The sequence below is a fragment of the Pteronotus mesoamericanus genome, unplaced genomic scaffold (genome assembly GCF_021234165.1).
Source record: "Pteronotus mesoamericanus isolate MK-2021 breed Mesoamerican mustached bat unplaced genomic scaffold, CSHL_Meso_final contig_50, whole genome shotgun sequence".
Classification (NCBI taxonomy): Eukaryota; Metazoa; Chordata; class Mammalia; order Chiroptera; family Mormoopidae; genus Pteronotus; species Pteronotus mesoamericanus.
This window is the reverse complement of record NW_026555186.1, coordinates 41915225-41929230: the sequence shown is the minus strand read 5'-3', so window position 1 is coordinate 41929230 and position 14006 is coordinate 41915225.

The window sequence follows — 14006 nt, the reverse complement described above, 5'->3', positions numbered from 1 at the left end:
TATGAGCAGGGGTATAGGATGTTCACCTGCAAATAGATATGCTTAAAATTAAAAGAAAATTTTAAGTCAAACATAAAGGGAGGGTTAGTGAGAAATCTAACTTATTTTATTATGTGAGGTTTAGCTACTATTTTACTGAGTAATAGCAAGTTTCAGAAATTAATAAAAAGAGTACTTAATAAGCTATGTTCTGGATTCCAAAGAGAATGATCTAGTAACACATTTTATGTATCCTCATACTTGTTCATCTTATTGTAGATACATTTAACTTAATAATAATGATAGTGTTCCTTTCTAAAGGGTGCTGTCCTACCACTGTATCAGTGACTGTATTTGCACCATCTGAACTAAATGAAGAATTATAGTAATCTTCTAATTTTGGTTAACATAGGTAAAACAACAAGGACAATTAACAAACAGTTTAAAAAATGCAGCCTCAAAACCCTTTTGGTTTTCTTCCAGAGTTGACCTTTCTCTTCTAAACTATTTCTAGAGGTGCCTTATGTCTCTACTCTGTGTTTGAGAGACATAGCCAACATTCAGCATGTCCATATTTTATTTAGATCTATAGATTTTAACATTTTGGGTATCATATAGTCTGTGATGAAAGACATTAGTTGTCTTCCCAGAAAAATCCACGTAGGCATACATATAATAACACATTCAGGATAGGAAGTCTTAACTTCTTCTTTTTTTAATCCTCACCTGAGGATATGTTTATTGATTTTATTATTTAATTAAATCTTTTTTTTACTGTTCTGTTACAGTTGTCCCAGTTTTACCCCCTTTGTCCTCCTCTGCCTATCCAAATCCACAGTCCCACAGTCAATTCCCACACTGTTGTCCATGTCCATGGGTCATCCATACATGTTCTTTGACTAGGCCCTTCCCCTTCTTCCCACCATTATCACCCTCCCCTCTCTGGTCACTTTCAGTCTGTTCCATATTTCCATTCCTGTAGTTCTATTTTGTTCATTAGTTTATTTTGTTCATTAGAGTCCTCTTATAGCTGAGATCACATTGTATTTGTCTTTCACCAACTGGCTTATTTTGCTTAGCATAATATTATCCCATTCCATCCATACTGTTGCAAAAGGTAGGAGTTCATTCTTTCTGCTGTGTAGTATTCCATTGTGTAAATGTACCACTGTTTCTTGATCCACTCATTTACCAATGGGCACTTAGGCTGTTTCCAGTAATTGGCTGTTGTAAATAGTGTCACTATGATCTTAAGGGTGCATAAGTTCTTCTGAATTTGTGATTTGGGATTCTTAGGGTATATTCCCAACAGTGGAATTACTAGGTCAAAAGGTAGTTCCATTTTTAATTTTTTTAAGGAAATTCCATACTATTTTTCACAGTGGTTGCAACAGTCTGCATTCCTACCAACAGTACACTAGGGTTCCCTTTTCTCCGCATCCTCACCATCACTTGTTTGATGGCTAGTGATATTGAGCATCTTTCCATACATCTATGGGCCATCTGTATGTTCTTGTTGGAGGAGTATCTATTCAGATCTTTTGCCCATTTTTTAATTAGATTGTTTGTCTTTCTGGTGTTGAGTCATATGAATTCTTTATACATTTTGGAGATCGAACCATCATCTGATATATAATTGGCAAGCATGTTCTCCCATGTAGTTTCCACTTTGATGATGGTTTCTTTAGCCATGCAGAAGCCTTTTAATTTGATGTAGTCCCATTTGTTTACTTTTTCCTTTATTTCCCTTGCCTTAGGAGATATATTGGCAAAAATATTGCTACATGAGATATCTGAAATTTTACTGCCTATGTTTTTCTCTAGGACTTTTATGGTATCATGACTTGTATTTAAGTTTTTTTTTTTATCCATTTTGAGTTTATTATGGTGTATGGAATAATTTTGGTGGTCTAGTTTCATTTTTTTGCATGTACCAGTCCAGTTGTCCTAACACCATTTATTGAAGAGGCTGTCTTTACTCCATGGGTCATGGAGTAAATGAAGTTTGCCCCTTTTGTCAAATATTAATTGACCATAGAAACTTGGATTAATTTCTGGGTTCTCTATTCTGTCCAATTGATCTGTGTGTTTATTCTTATGCCAGTACCAGAGTGTTTTGATTATAGTGGCCTTGTAGCATCGTTTGATAACAGGTATTGTGATCCCTCCTACTTTGTTCTTCTGTCTCAAGATTGCTGAGGCTATTTGAGGTCTGTTTTGGTTCCATATAAATTTTTGAAATATTTGTTCTATATCTGTGAAACATTCCATTGGTATTTTAATAGGAATTGCATCGAATCTATACATTGCTTTGGGTAGTGTGGACATTTTAATGATGTTAATTCTTTCAATCCATGAACATGGCATTTGCTTCCATTTATTTGTATCTTCCTTAATTTCTTTTCTTAATGTTCTATAGTTTCTCAAGTACAGGTCTTTTAGTTCCTTGGTTAAATTTATTTCTAGGTACTTTATTTTTTCTTGTTGCTATTGTAAATGGTATTTTGTCCCTAGTTTCTATTTCTGATACTTCATTGTTGGTATACATAAATGCCATTGATTTCTAAATATTGACTTTGTAACCCACTATTTTGCCAAATTCACTTATTAGGTTGAGTAGTTTTTGGTGGAGACTATAGGGTTTTCTATGTGCACTATCATGTCATTTGTGAATAATGACAGTTTTACTCCCTCCTTTCCACTGATCACTGTGGCTAGAACTTCCAGCACTATGTTGAATAAAAGTGGTGAAAGCAGGCACCCTTGTCTTGTTCCTGATCTTAAAGGGAAAGCTTTTAGTTTTTGCCCATAGAGTATAATGTTGGCTGTAGGTTCTTGTATATGGTTTTTATTTTGTTGAGATATGCCCCCTTTATTCCCACATTGCTCAGTGTTTTTATCATAAGTGGGTGGTGTATTTTATCAAATGCTTTTTCAACATCTATTGATATGATCATGTGACTTTGTCTTTCCTTTTGTTTATGTGTTGTATCACATTTATTGATTTGCAAATATTGTACCATCCTTGCAATCCCTGGGATGAATCCCACTTGATCATGGTGTATGATCTTTTTAATGTAATGAATCTGGATTGCCAGTATTTTGTTGAGGATTTTAGCATCTATGTTCATTAATGATATTGGACTGTAGTTTTCTTTCTTTGTTGTGTCTTTACCTGGTTTTGGAATTAGGATAATACTGGCCTTGTAAAAAGAGTTTGGGAGTCTTCCCTTTTCTTGATTTTTTTGGAGTAGTTTGAGAAAGATAGTAGTTAATTCTTCCTTAAATGTTTGGTAAAACTCACCTGTGAAGCCATCTGGTCCAGGGCTTTTCTGTGCCAGGAATTTTTTGATTAGTGCTGCAATTTCATTAGTTTTTATTGGGCTATTCAGGCTTTCTGCTTCTTCTTGATTCAGTTTTGGCAGATTGAATGTTTATAGAAGTTTGTCCATTTCACTCAGGTTGTCTAATTTCTTGACATATAGCTGTTCATAGTAATTTCTTGTAATCCTTTGTGTTTGTATAGTATTGGTTGTAACTTCTCCACTTCCATTTCTGATTTTATTTATTTGGGTCCTCTCTTTTTTTTCTTGAAGAGTCTGACTAAAGGTTTGTCTATTTTGTTTATCTTTTCAAAGAATGAGCTTCTGGGCTTATTGATTCTTTGAATTGTTCTTGGAGTCTCTATGTCATTTACTTCTGCCGTGATCTTGATTATTTCCTTCCTTTTACTCACTTTGGGCTTTGTTTATTGTTCTTCCACTAGTGCTTGTAGATGTAGGGTTAGGTTGTTTATTTGAGGTTTTTCTATCTCCTTTAGGTGGGCCTGTATTGCTATGAACTTCCCTTTCAGTACTGACTTCTCTCTGTCCCATAGGTTTTGGGTTGTGGTGTGCTCATTTTTATTTGTTTCCAGATACTTTTTGTTTTCTTTCTTGATCGCATTGTTGATCCATTCCTTATTTAATAATATGTTACCCAGTCTTGTATTTGAATGTTTTTGAGTTTTGTATTTGAATGTTTTTGAGTTTTTCCCTTGAGGTTGGTTTCTAGTTTCAATGCATTGTGATCTGAACACATGCTTGATATCATTTCAATTTTCTTGAGTTTGTTGATGCCTGTTTTGTGTCCTACCATGTGGTCTATCTTTGAAAATGTTCCATGTGCATTTGAAAATAATGTATATTTTGCTTCTTTGGGATGAAAGATTATGTCAGTTAAGTCCACTTGATCTAGAATGCCATTCAGTGCTATAATATCCTTGTTGATTCTTAGTTTGGAAGATCTATCCATTGTTGACAGTTGAGCATTAAAAGCCCCTACTATGACTGTGTTGTTGTCAATATCTTTTTGAAGTCCTCCAAGATTGTCTTTATATATTTGAGTACTCCTATGTTATGTACATATATGTTTACAAGGGTTATCTCCTCCTGTTGGACTATTCCCTTAATTATTATGTAGTAACCTTCTTTGTCCCTTTTTATGGCTTTTGTTTTGAAGTCTATTTTGTCTGATATAAGTACTGCTACCCCAGCTTTCTTTTCATGTCCATTTGATTGGCATATTTTTTCCATCTCTTCATTTTCAACCTGTATAGATCTTTTGTTCTGAGGTGGATCTCTTGTAGACAGCATATATGCAGGTTGTGTTTTTTTAATCCATTCAGCTACCCTATCTATGTCTATTGACAGAAACATTTAATCCATTTATGTTTAAGATTATTATAGATAGGTACTTATCATTGCCATGTTTTCTGTACCCCCCGCCCCTTTCTCTTCTCTTTATCCTACTCTTTATAGCAGTCCCTTTAGCATTTCTTGCAGTGTTGGCTTGGTGGAGATGTTCTCTTTTAGCCTTCTTTTGTCTGGGAAGCTCTTTGTTTTGCCTTCCATTTTAAATGAGTCCCTTGCTATATAGAGTAGTCTTGGTTGTAGGTCCTTGCTTCTTACTACCTGGAATGTTTTTGCCAATCTCTTCTGGCTTGTAGTGTTTCTGTTGAGAAATCAGTGGATAGTCTTATTGAAGCTACCTTGTATGTTACTAGCTGTTTCTCCATTGCTGCCTTTAAGATTCTCTCTTTGTCTTTAAAATCTGTCATTTTAATTATAACGTGTTGTGGAGTGGGCTTCTTTGGGTTCATCTTGTTTGGGATCCTCTGTACTGCCTGAACTTGCGTGACTTTTTCCCTCACCATGTTAGGGAAGTTTTCTGTAATTACTTTTTCAAATAAACTTTCTATCCCTTTCTCTTCTTCTCCTTCTGATACTTCTAGCAATGTTATGTTTCATGTTGGCCTGAAGATTCCTTGAACTATCCTCATTTTCTTTGAGTCTTTTTCATTTTGTTGCACTGTCTGTGTATTTCTTTTTACCTTGTGTTCCAGCTCACTGGTTTTGCCCTCTGCTTCATCTAGCCTGCTTTTAATTCCTTCTAGTGTATTTTTCATTTCAGATATTGTATTCTTCATTTCTTCCTGGTTCTTATTCATAGTTTCTATATCCTTGTTTATGTTGCTGTAGTTCTCACCAAGTTCCTTGCAGCCTCCATAAACCTCTTTGTAGTTCTCACTGAGTTCCTTGAGTGTCCTTGTAACCATTATTTTGAATTCTATGTCTGACAGATTGCTTGGCCCCAATTCATTTAGCTCTTTTTTGGGGGTTCCCCCCTTTCGATTGGGGGTTATTTCTTTGTCAACCCATTTTAGGTGACTCTTTTTGTTTGTTTCTGAATATCAGATTCTCTGCTTTGCATTCCTTTCTTCATGGGGTGGACTTTTGTGGTAGGAGTTCTGTGGGACTCAGAGGTGCAGTCTCTTTGATCTCCTCATCTGGCTGCTCTAAGGTTTCTCTTTATTCAGTCTATGTGGGCTATCTTGTTCTTGGGCTTCGATTATTGGTGGCTCATTTGTTGGTGGGTTCTCCCCTCCATCTGGCTGACTGGGAGTCACAACGCCTGCCATGTCTTGTAAGCTGTTGTATAGGTTCTGGTTAACAAAGCAATACTTCCTGGAAAACCAAACCCACTCCAGAAAAAATATCCCCCTACCACATAAGCAATATCAATAGCAATTGAGCAAAGATTAATAAAGTTGGAGAGATATAAAGAATATTATAAGATAGGAAAAAGGGAATATGAGATGACTAAAGGAGAGAAAAATGATTTTGTGTGTGGAGAGGGAGGAGAAATAATAAGAGTAGAGAATAGAAAGAAGGTAAAGAATGGGAGAAAATAAAATTTAAAATGTAAGTAAAACAAAGAAGGATGATGGCAAATGGATTAAGAAAAAAGAAGAGTATATTATGAGATTTGAAATAAAATAAAAAGGTAGTGAACCAAAGGGAACAAAATTGCAGAAAAACCACAACAGGATCAATAATGACAGTTGAGCAAAGATTAATAAAGGTGGAAAGGGAATAAGAATATTATACCAAAGAGAAAAGAGAATATAAGATGTCTGTAATAAAGAAAAATTACTTTGATAGGATAGGGGGAGGAAAAATAAGAGTAAGGAATAGAATCCAGGCTCAGAAAGGGGAAAAAAATTCAAAACTCAAATAAGCAAGAGCAGGAGGAAGACAAAATGGAATAAGATGGGGGAAGATTTGAAATAAAAAAAATAGTGAACAAATAGGAATACAGTTGAAGAAGAACAGCAATCACCATAATATCCATGTGAAACAAGCCACAATTTATAAAGGTAGAAAGGAAATAGGAATATTACGAGAAGGAGAAAAATAATGTGTGCTGACTAAAGGAAGGAAGAATGCTTTTGAAAGGATAGAGGGAGGGGAAATAGTAAGATTATGGAATAGGAACAAGGTGTAGCGTGGGGGAAAATAAAATTACAATATAAATAAGAAAGGGCAGGAAGATGGCAAAATGGAGTGAGACAGGGTACAATGTGAGATTTGAAATAACAATAAAATAAAAAATAATGTAAAATCTAAATAAAAAGAATGAAAAATGAAAGACAAAGGACAGTGAATTAGTTGGAGCACAGTTGAAGCAGAAGAAGAGATATTAAAAGGCTATATGAAAGGAAGAAAAAAATGCGCAAATTCTGAGGAAGAGTGAGGTGAAATTCATCTCAGCAGTTTGGTATTTGCCTTCTGACTTCTCTTTCTGGATCCACCTCTGGCATTTTATCAGCTCAAGGTCCTGGCGTGGGTCTTCCAACTTCTGGCAGCCAACTTCTGGTATTACTTTCAACTGCCTCTAGAGGGAGTTTCTGTTGTGATCAGGAGGGTAGTGTCCCCATAGGTCTTCCCTGGGAGGCCCTGTTCAGTCTTCCGGGAAAATTGTGGGTGTGTTCCCCCTGCCCCCCACCACCCGTCTTGGTCTGTCCCAGCTTATTTCCAGTAATGTATAGTTTCTGATGAATTAGCTGTCCATTTCAAGGGAAGGACCAATCTGTGTACGTGGAGCAGCTTTTTCCTGCTTGGCGTTGATAGCAGCTTTGTGTGAGAGCTGAGGCTGAGCGGGGCCCTGATTCCTCCTTGCTGCACTGATTTCTGATCTCCTTGCTTTGCCGGCCTCAAGAGGAGTAGGGCCCTCAGAACCAGTGTATTTTGTCTCCCTGAGAGCAGTTCAAATGGGCCCTTTAGGAATTCCTCTTCCCATCTTTCTCTTGTGGATATGTACTCTGAAGGGGATTCTTGAGCCTGACCCACCTGTTTGCAGATCTTCCCCATTGGTGGAGCTTTCAGTCCTGCAGGAGGTGAGGGCTGAGCTGACCTTTCCTTCCCAGAGGTTTGATCTTCGCTAGGAAAGTGTGCTCTATGTGTCTGTAAATAATCTCAGGTGCTCAACTCCCACCCTTCCAGTTACCAGCCCACTGCCCTCATAAGCAGACAAATCCCGGCTTCTCTACTCTGCACAGCCTCTGCCCTGCCAGCTGCACAGGTCTGGGGCCAAGAAATCCTCTAGCTGTGCACCTTTCTGATCTCTCTGCCCAGCTGCACTGAGTGGGAGTGAACTGCACCCTCAATCCTATCCTCTTGCTGACAGGGCAACTGTGTGTGCATGGGGTCCCTGCCCAGCCTGCGTCAGCTCCTCTTATAAAAAAGTCTCTCTGGGCACTCCTATTGCAGTACTGAGTCACTATCCAGCTTTCCATAGACACTGCCTCTCCAAAAAGCCAAGAGTACTCCTAGTCACAGCTGGCTGTGGCCTGCCTCCTCCGCCTGACTCAGGTGCAGGTAGAATCCCTCTCTCTCTCTGGCACTTTCCTGGTTGGCGTTTGCCTCTTCAGTTATGGGTGTGTTGCTTGCTGTGTGTGTGTAGCTTGGATCTCCCTGACTTTGTCTATACAAGTCACTTCCAACCCAGGCCTGGGGGTTCCCTGCCCTGGGAGGGGAGGGACCCTCAAAGGTCAGATCTCTGGTCAGGCTCTTCGAGGCTATAACCACCACGCAAGGGTATTTCCCCTTCAACCTATAAAATCTCCTTACCACTCATTGTGAACTGTCCTCTGTACTCCTTGGCTTCCAAACTTCATATCAGTGAAGGTTCCATTGAATGCTCAGTTTATTTTTTGGCCCAGCTAAGTGTCTGAGTTGGGTGCAAGAGCAAGTGGACTCAGCTTCCACCTACGTGGCTGTCATTTTTACCTGTTTATTGATTTTAGAGAGAGATCAAGGGGGAGAGAGAGAAACGTTGATTGGTTGCCTTCTGTACATGTCCCGACCAGGAACTGAACCTGCAACCTAGGTATCTGCCCTGACCCAGTGTCAAACTGCATCTTTTTGGTGTATGGGATGATATTGTAACCAACTGAGCCACCCGGCCAGGGTGGAATCTTCTTAAAAAATAATTTGGCATAGCCTGCTGAAAGATATACCTTCCGTATTGTATAATTGACCACTTGCAGTGTTCTAATCACTGTGATTGATTCTGGGAATATGACAATGAGTGAGATGAACAACTTTAGCATCTGAGTCACTGTGACAAATTATTAACATGCTTTCAGAAATTATTATATGATTTTTTTAAAACCATTTTTACTCTGAACTGGTTAAAATTTGATCTATATTTACAAATCTTGTACAAGTTATAAATGTGGCAAGATTGACAATTTTACCTAAAAATTACCTGAAAAATATAATTATTGAAACATTAGAACAGATTAATTTTATATGTGTAACTTAACAGATTTTATTAATCTATTCCATTTTGTCTATAATTCTGTTTTGGTTAATAATCTCAGGTAATATTAATTAATATTCTAATTTTGATCCATCTCCTCTGTTTATTTATTTAAATTATAATTATATATAAAGAAGACTTAAGGCATACTGATATTTTTATAAATTAGTCTCATTTTAAACTCAAAATAAACTGTGCAAATGACCTTGGGGTGTGTGGTAATTAATTTCTTGGTTGTTCATAAGTAGGTTATTCATGCTAAGCCAGGGTTTAAATTTGAACAGCGGCTGAGCTGGGTCTGCTTTCCAGAAATATTAATATACTTGGAGTCTGTTAGTTGACCAGATACTCTTAATGCCTTTGTATCTTAAAAGGGGTAGTGTGTGCATGTGTGTGTTTGTGTGTATGTGTTTGGTCTCTAAGAGTATACTATAACATTGTTAAATATGTATATATATTTAAGCATACTTACATACTTAGTATGTGTGTTTTAGTCCCAATTTGCTCCTTGATGGTCTGTAGCAGTTTAAATTCCTTTGCCTATTTTAATTTATTAAACGTTGATCCTTGGTACGTTTACCAGCAAAAAAATTTTTTTTCTTTGTAAATTTATAGGACATATGGGCCTTAACTTGGTTTCATCATCCTAACTGTATAGATGGTTTAGGTTTTATATATTGATGAAAATAGGCAAAAATTATTCAGATCATGCGTTTGTGAATGAAAGCCATAGCAGTTTAACTCTGGCTTGGTTAGCAGTATTTAACAGATTAAATTATTAGGAGCTATAATTTGAAATAATTTTATCCAAATAGGAAAATTCTAGAAATCACTGCAATGCTTCATTTAAAAGGAAGTAACTTTCAGATAAATTTGTTAATTGTTGGATTTTAAGAGTTAAAAATGGAAACTTTTTTCCCTGACTGGTGTGGCCCCAGTGGATTGAGCACCTGCCTGCAAACTGAAAGGTCACTCTTTTGATTTCCAGTTAGGGCACATGCCTGGGTTGCGAACCAGGTCCCTAGTTGGGGTCATGCAGGAGGCAGCCAATCGATGTTTTTCTTGTACATTGATGTTTCTCTCCCTTTCTTTCTCCCTCCCTTAATCTCTCTCTAAAAATAAATTAATAAAATCTTTAAAAATAAAAAAATAAGATGGAAATTTTAAAAATTATTTTATTCACTTTTAGATCTTTAATCAATATAGTATTGATTTTATTAGGGACAAATGCAGCACTTTGTGCATGGGATTTCTGTTTACTCTGTGATCATATTAACTACCTAACTACTCCCGTACCCCATTTTTTACCTAATGATCAACAGTGGTCTAACATTAATTGATAGTATGATTTGGTAAATATAATTTATTATTTTGAATAAGATTGTGTTTAGCTTTTGTAAGTGACAGGGAGATATTTCTTTATTTTTTTCTATTTTTGTTTTTGTTGGCTATGTCCAGTTAGTTTAATTCAATACCGCAAATATTTATTCACATCTATTATTTCCAGAAACAGGTAATATTAGGTATTATCCTGTTGAACATTAGTTAAAATATTTGTCTTTCTTTTAACTATGTGGATTCTGTTAAAAACTATTAACCATCAGTAAATTAGTGATTGTTTTTATCAAAATTATTGTTGAAATATTTTCAAAACCATTATCTTATACAATATGAACAATCCCATCATTCATTTTCTTTACTAATATCATTAGGGGTTCTGCATGTGGAAAAGCTGCGTTCAAATTCCTGTGTCACCATTTACTAGCTTTGTGAACATAGATAAAGTAACTATGACCTCACTGAGCTTTAGTTTCCTCCTCCGAAAAATCAGGATAATAATACCTACCTTAAAATGTTTTAACTGCTAAATGAAATATGTAAAATATTTAGCATCATATCTGTTATACTCACTAAATATTGGTTCCTATTCCTTTTTTAAACAGTTTTGTTACAATAACTGACTCCAATGAGAAATGAAGCTATTTGTTAAACTTACCTTTAGATGGAAATACAAATTGTTAACTGATTGCTTTACTAATTTGATTGTTAACAGAGACTAATAGGAGAACTCTACCACTCCTTGATGCTTCAGGAAAAACCACCTGGTGATAATCATCTACTTATAACCAGCAATCTTTTTTTCACCGAGTGTGTAAAAATTTTTTTTAGGGCTATCACTCAGTGGAATGGCTTCTAGCAAAAACCTTTCATTTACAATAGTTCAATGTAGAATATTCAGATACAGGGTAGAGCAAAAGTAGATTTACTCTTGTTTGTCTGGAAAATAATACAATGATTAATAAATAATCACTGCAAGAATAAACTCTGTGTTTCACATACTCCTAACCGTAAACCAACTTTTGCTTTAAATGTTTATCCTTGCATAGCAATATTAGCTTCTAAAACTGATAAAAGATACATAAAAATAACATAATTATACCAAGCAAAAAGATAATCACTGTAAGTATTTTGGTATATTTTATATATATGTGCTGAGAATTTTACTAGGCCATTACATTTTATTCATAATTGTGATTTAATTGGCTCCGTAGTTCATTTTTTAAACTAAGCTTTTTTTTTGAGGTTTGCATTTTTTCCTTCTGCTCCCATAAGTAATGTTGGAATGCACATCTTTATATATAAACAATTCATTTGCATTTTAGGTTATTTCCTTAGGATAATTCTTAAGAGAAGAATTACTGGTCAAAGAGAATGGTCAAAGAGAATGAACATTAACATTTGATATACAGGGTCTGGCACAAATAACACCCCTTTTTTATTACAAAATCTTTGATTACAAAATTGTAAGCATGTAATTCTGTAACTTAACAATATCACACTCAAGCACCATATGACATTTTAGGTAAAATGTTCAAATTGCTGTCCAGCTCATGCGAGACATTCACGTACCCTACCAACCACACTCAAGCAGGTGTTACTTCTACAGGACCCTGTATATTACCTGAAATTGCTTTTCAGAAGAGTTTCACTTGTCTCAAATGTGTATTTCTTTTCCTTTTTTAAAATGTCATCTATTCCAAAATTATTCTTTTTTTTTCTTTTTTCTGACAAAAGAGTGAATTGCTTTTTGAATATACACTTTGGCTAGTTAAGTTAGTTGATTAGTGTTAGTTTTCTGCTAATTGATTCTTGTTTAAATGATTCAGTTTGACACTAATTTAGGAAGAGGCTGAGTAAAGACCCATGTGAAATTACCTGGGATTTTTAAAGAGATAGCTTTTAATTTAAAAGTAATGTTTAAGTAATATTTGGTATCAGTGGTAACTGGTCTGCCAATTCGACATAGTCATATCCTGGTTTTTGTGTTAAAAGGTCTCTTTGGGGCTAATTTATATAGTAATTTTTTATAGTAACATGAGATTCTTCTATTGCAAAATTAAAATATTTGCATTATTGGCAATATACATTATAGAGAAAAATCAGGTCATTTTATTTTGTAGTAAAATCAGAAATAGGAAAAATATGCTAACATGGTAATATCTAATGAGGGAAATGTTCCATGCAGATGTCTGTTATTCTCTTAATCCCTAAAATGACTATATGCTTTTATTTATATGAGTAATATAAGATACAAAAGTGTTATTAGGAATATATCTACTTAAAAAAGATAAACAAGATATGAGTTAAAAATTTTAATAAATTGTTTTAAAAGTGATTTAAATCCTTAGATAATGTAAGAATTTAGATTTCAACAAAGATATAATGTATAGGTATGCTACATCAAAGAGTTATTTAGGTATATTTCTCTTGTTTAGCTGCATTTACATTAGCTTCTAACATAAAGAAATAAAAACTGCGTCCTCTATGATGGCTCTTTTATGGGTATAGAGAAATATAATTTTCCTTAGTTATTTTTGAAGTCTTCATTTGGAACACCAATAATTTTATTTTTATTATAGTATGTAGATAACAAGGTCATATGTTCTCAAGCTAACACAGAGGGCATGTGAAAGGAAAGGAGAAAACATAATTTTTGTTTTTGCTGTTGTCATTAGAGATTTTCACATTTTGTTTGTACATTAGGCACCTTTTCATGTTTATTGTACTATGCTGATAGCAATGTCAGATTTCACTAAGTTAACACCAAGTTAGTGAAAATGAAAAGCAGACTATTTTGGTGCTATTAGTATTGTTCTGGATTTTTGTCCTTTAAATAGTTACCTTTTATGGTTATAAGCTATTTTAGAATGGGAATGCTTTAGGAAGATGTATTTTGTTTGAATCCAGATTAGGCTGCTAACCTAAATTTGTACCTATCCTTTCACTATTTATTAGTAAGTATGTTGTGGTCCTAATACAGATGAATAGAAACAGTCATTATATTCTGCACTTTTACATTTCTATTGAATATATGTCAGTGAAGGCACAGCTTTGGTGGTGGTGGTGGGGAACAATATATACACAAACAATCACCTTTTTACATTGGTATTAGCATTCTTCAGTCTAGGAACTAAGAAAAACAAATAATAAAGTCACACTGCTAGTTAGACATATTTTACACTAACCCTCTCAGGCTTGATAGTACTTTAGACTTGAATATACAATGACAGAGACGGGAGTGTGAGTGTGGGGAATTGGAAAGATGAAACAGGAGAAGACACGGAGAAGATAAATGCTCTCAGGTTTTGATATTTAATTTTTAGAATGAACTTATTTTTCTCTTAAGTCTTGAGCTCATGGTTGTAATTGGAATTAATTTAAGCATAGTTACCAAAATAATGGAATAAATCATTTAAGATTGGGTATCTTGTTTGTTATTGATTTTATTGATTAGCTTTAAGTAGGTCATCATTGTAGTTTATAAATCTCAGTGTCTTGTCACCTGTAAATATGCCTGATATTTAAAAAAATTAAACACATTT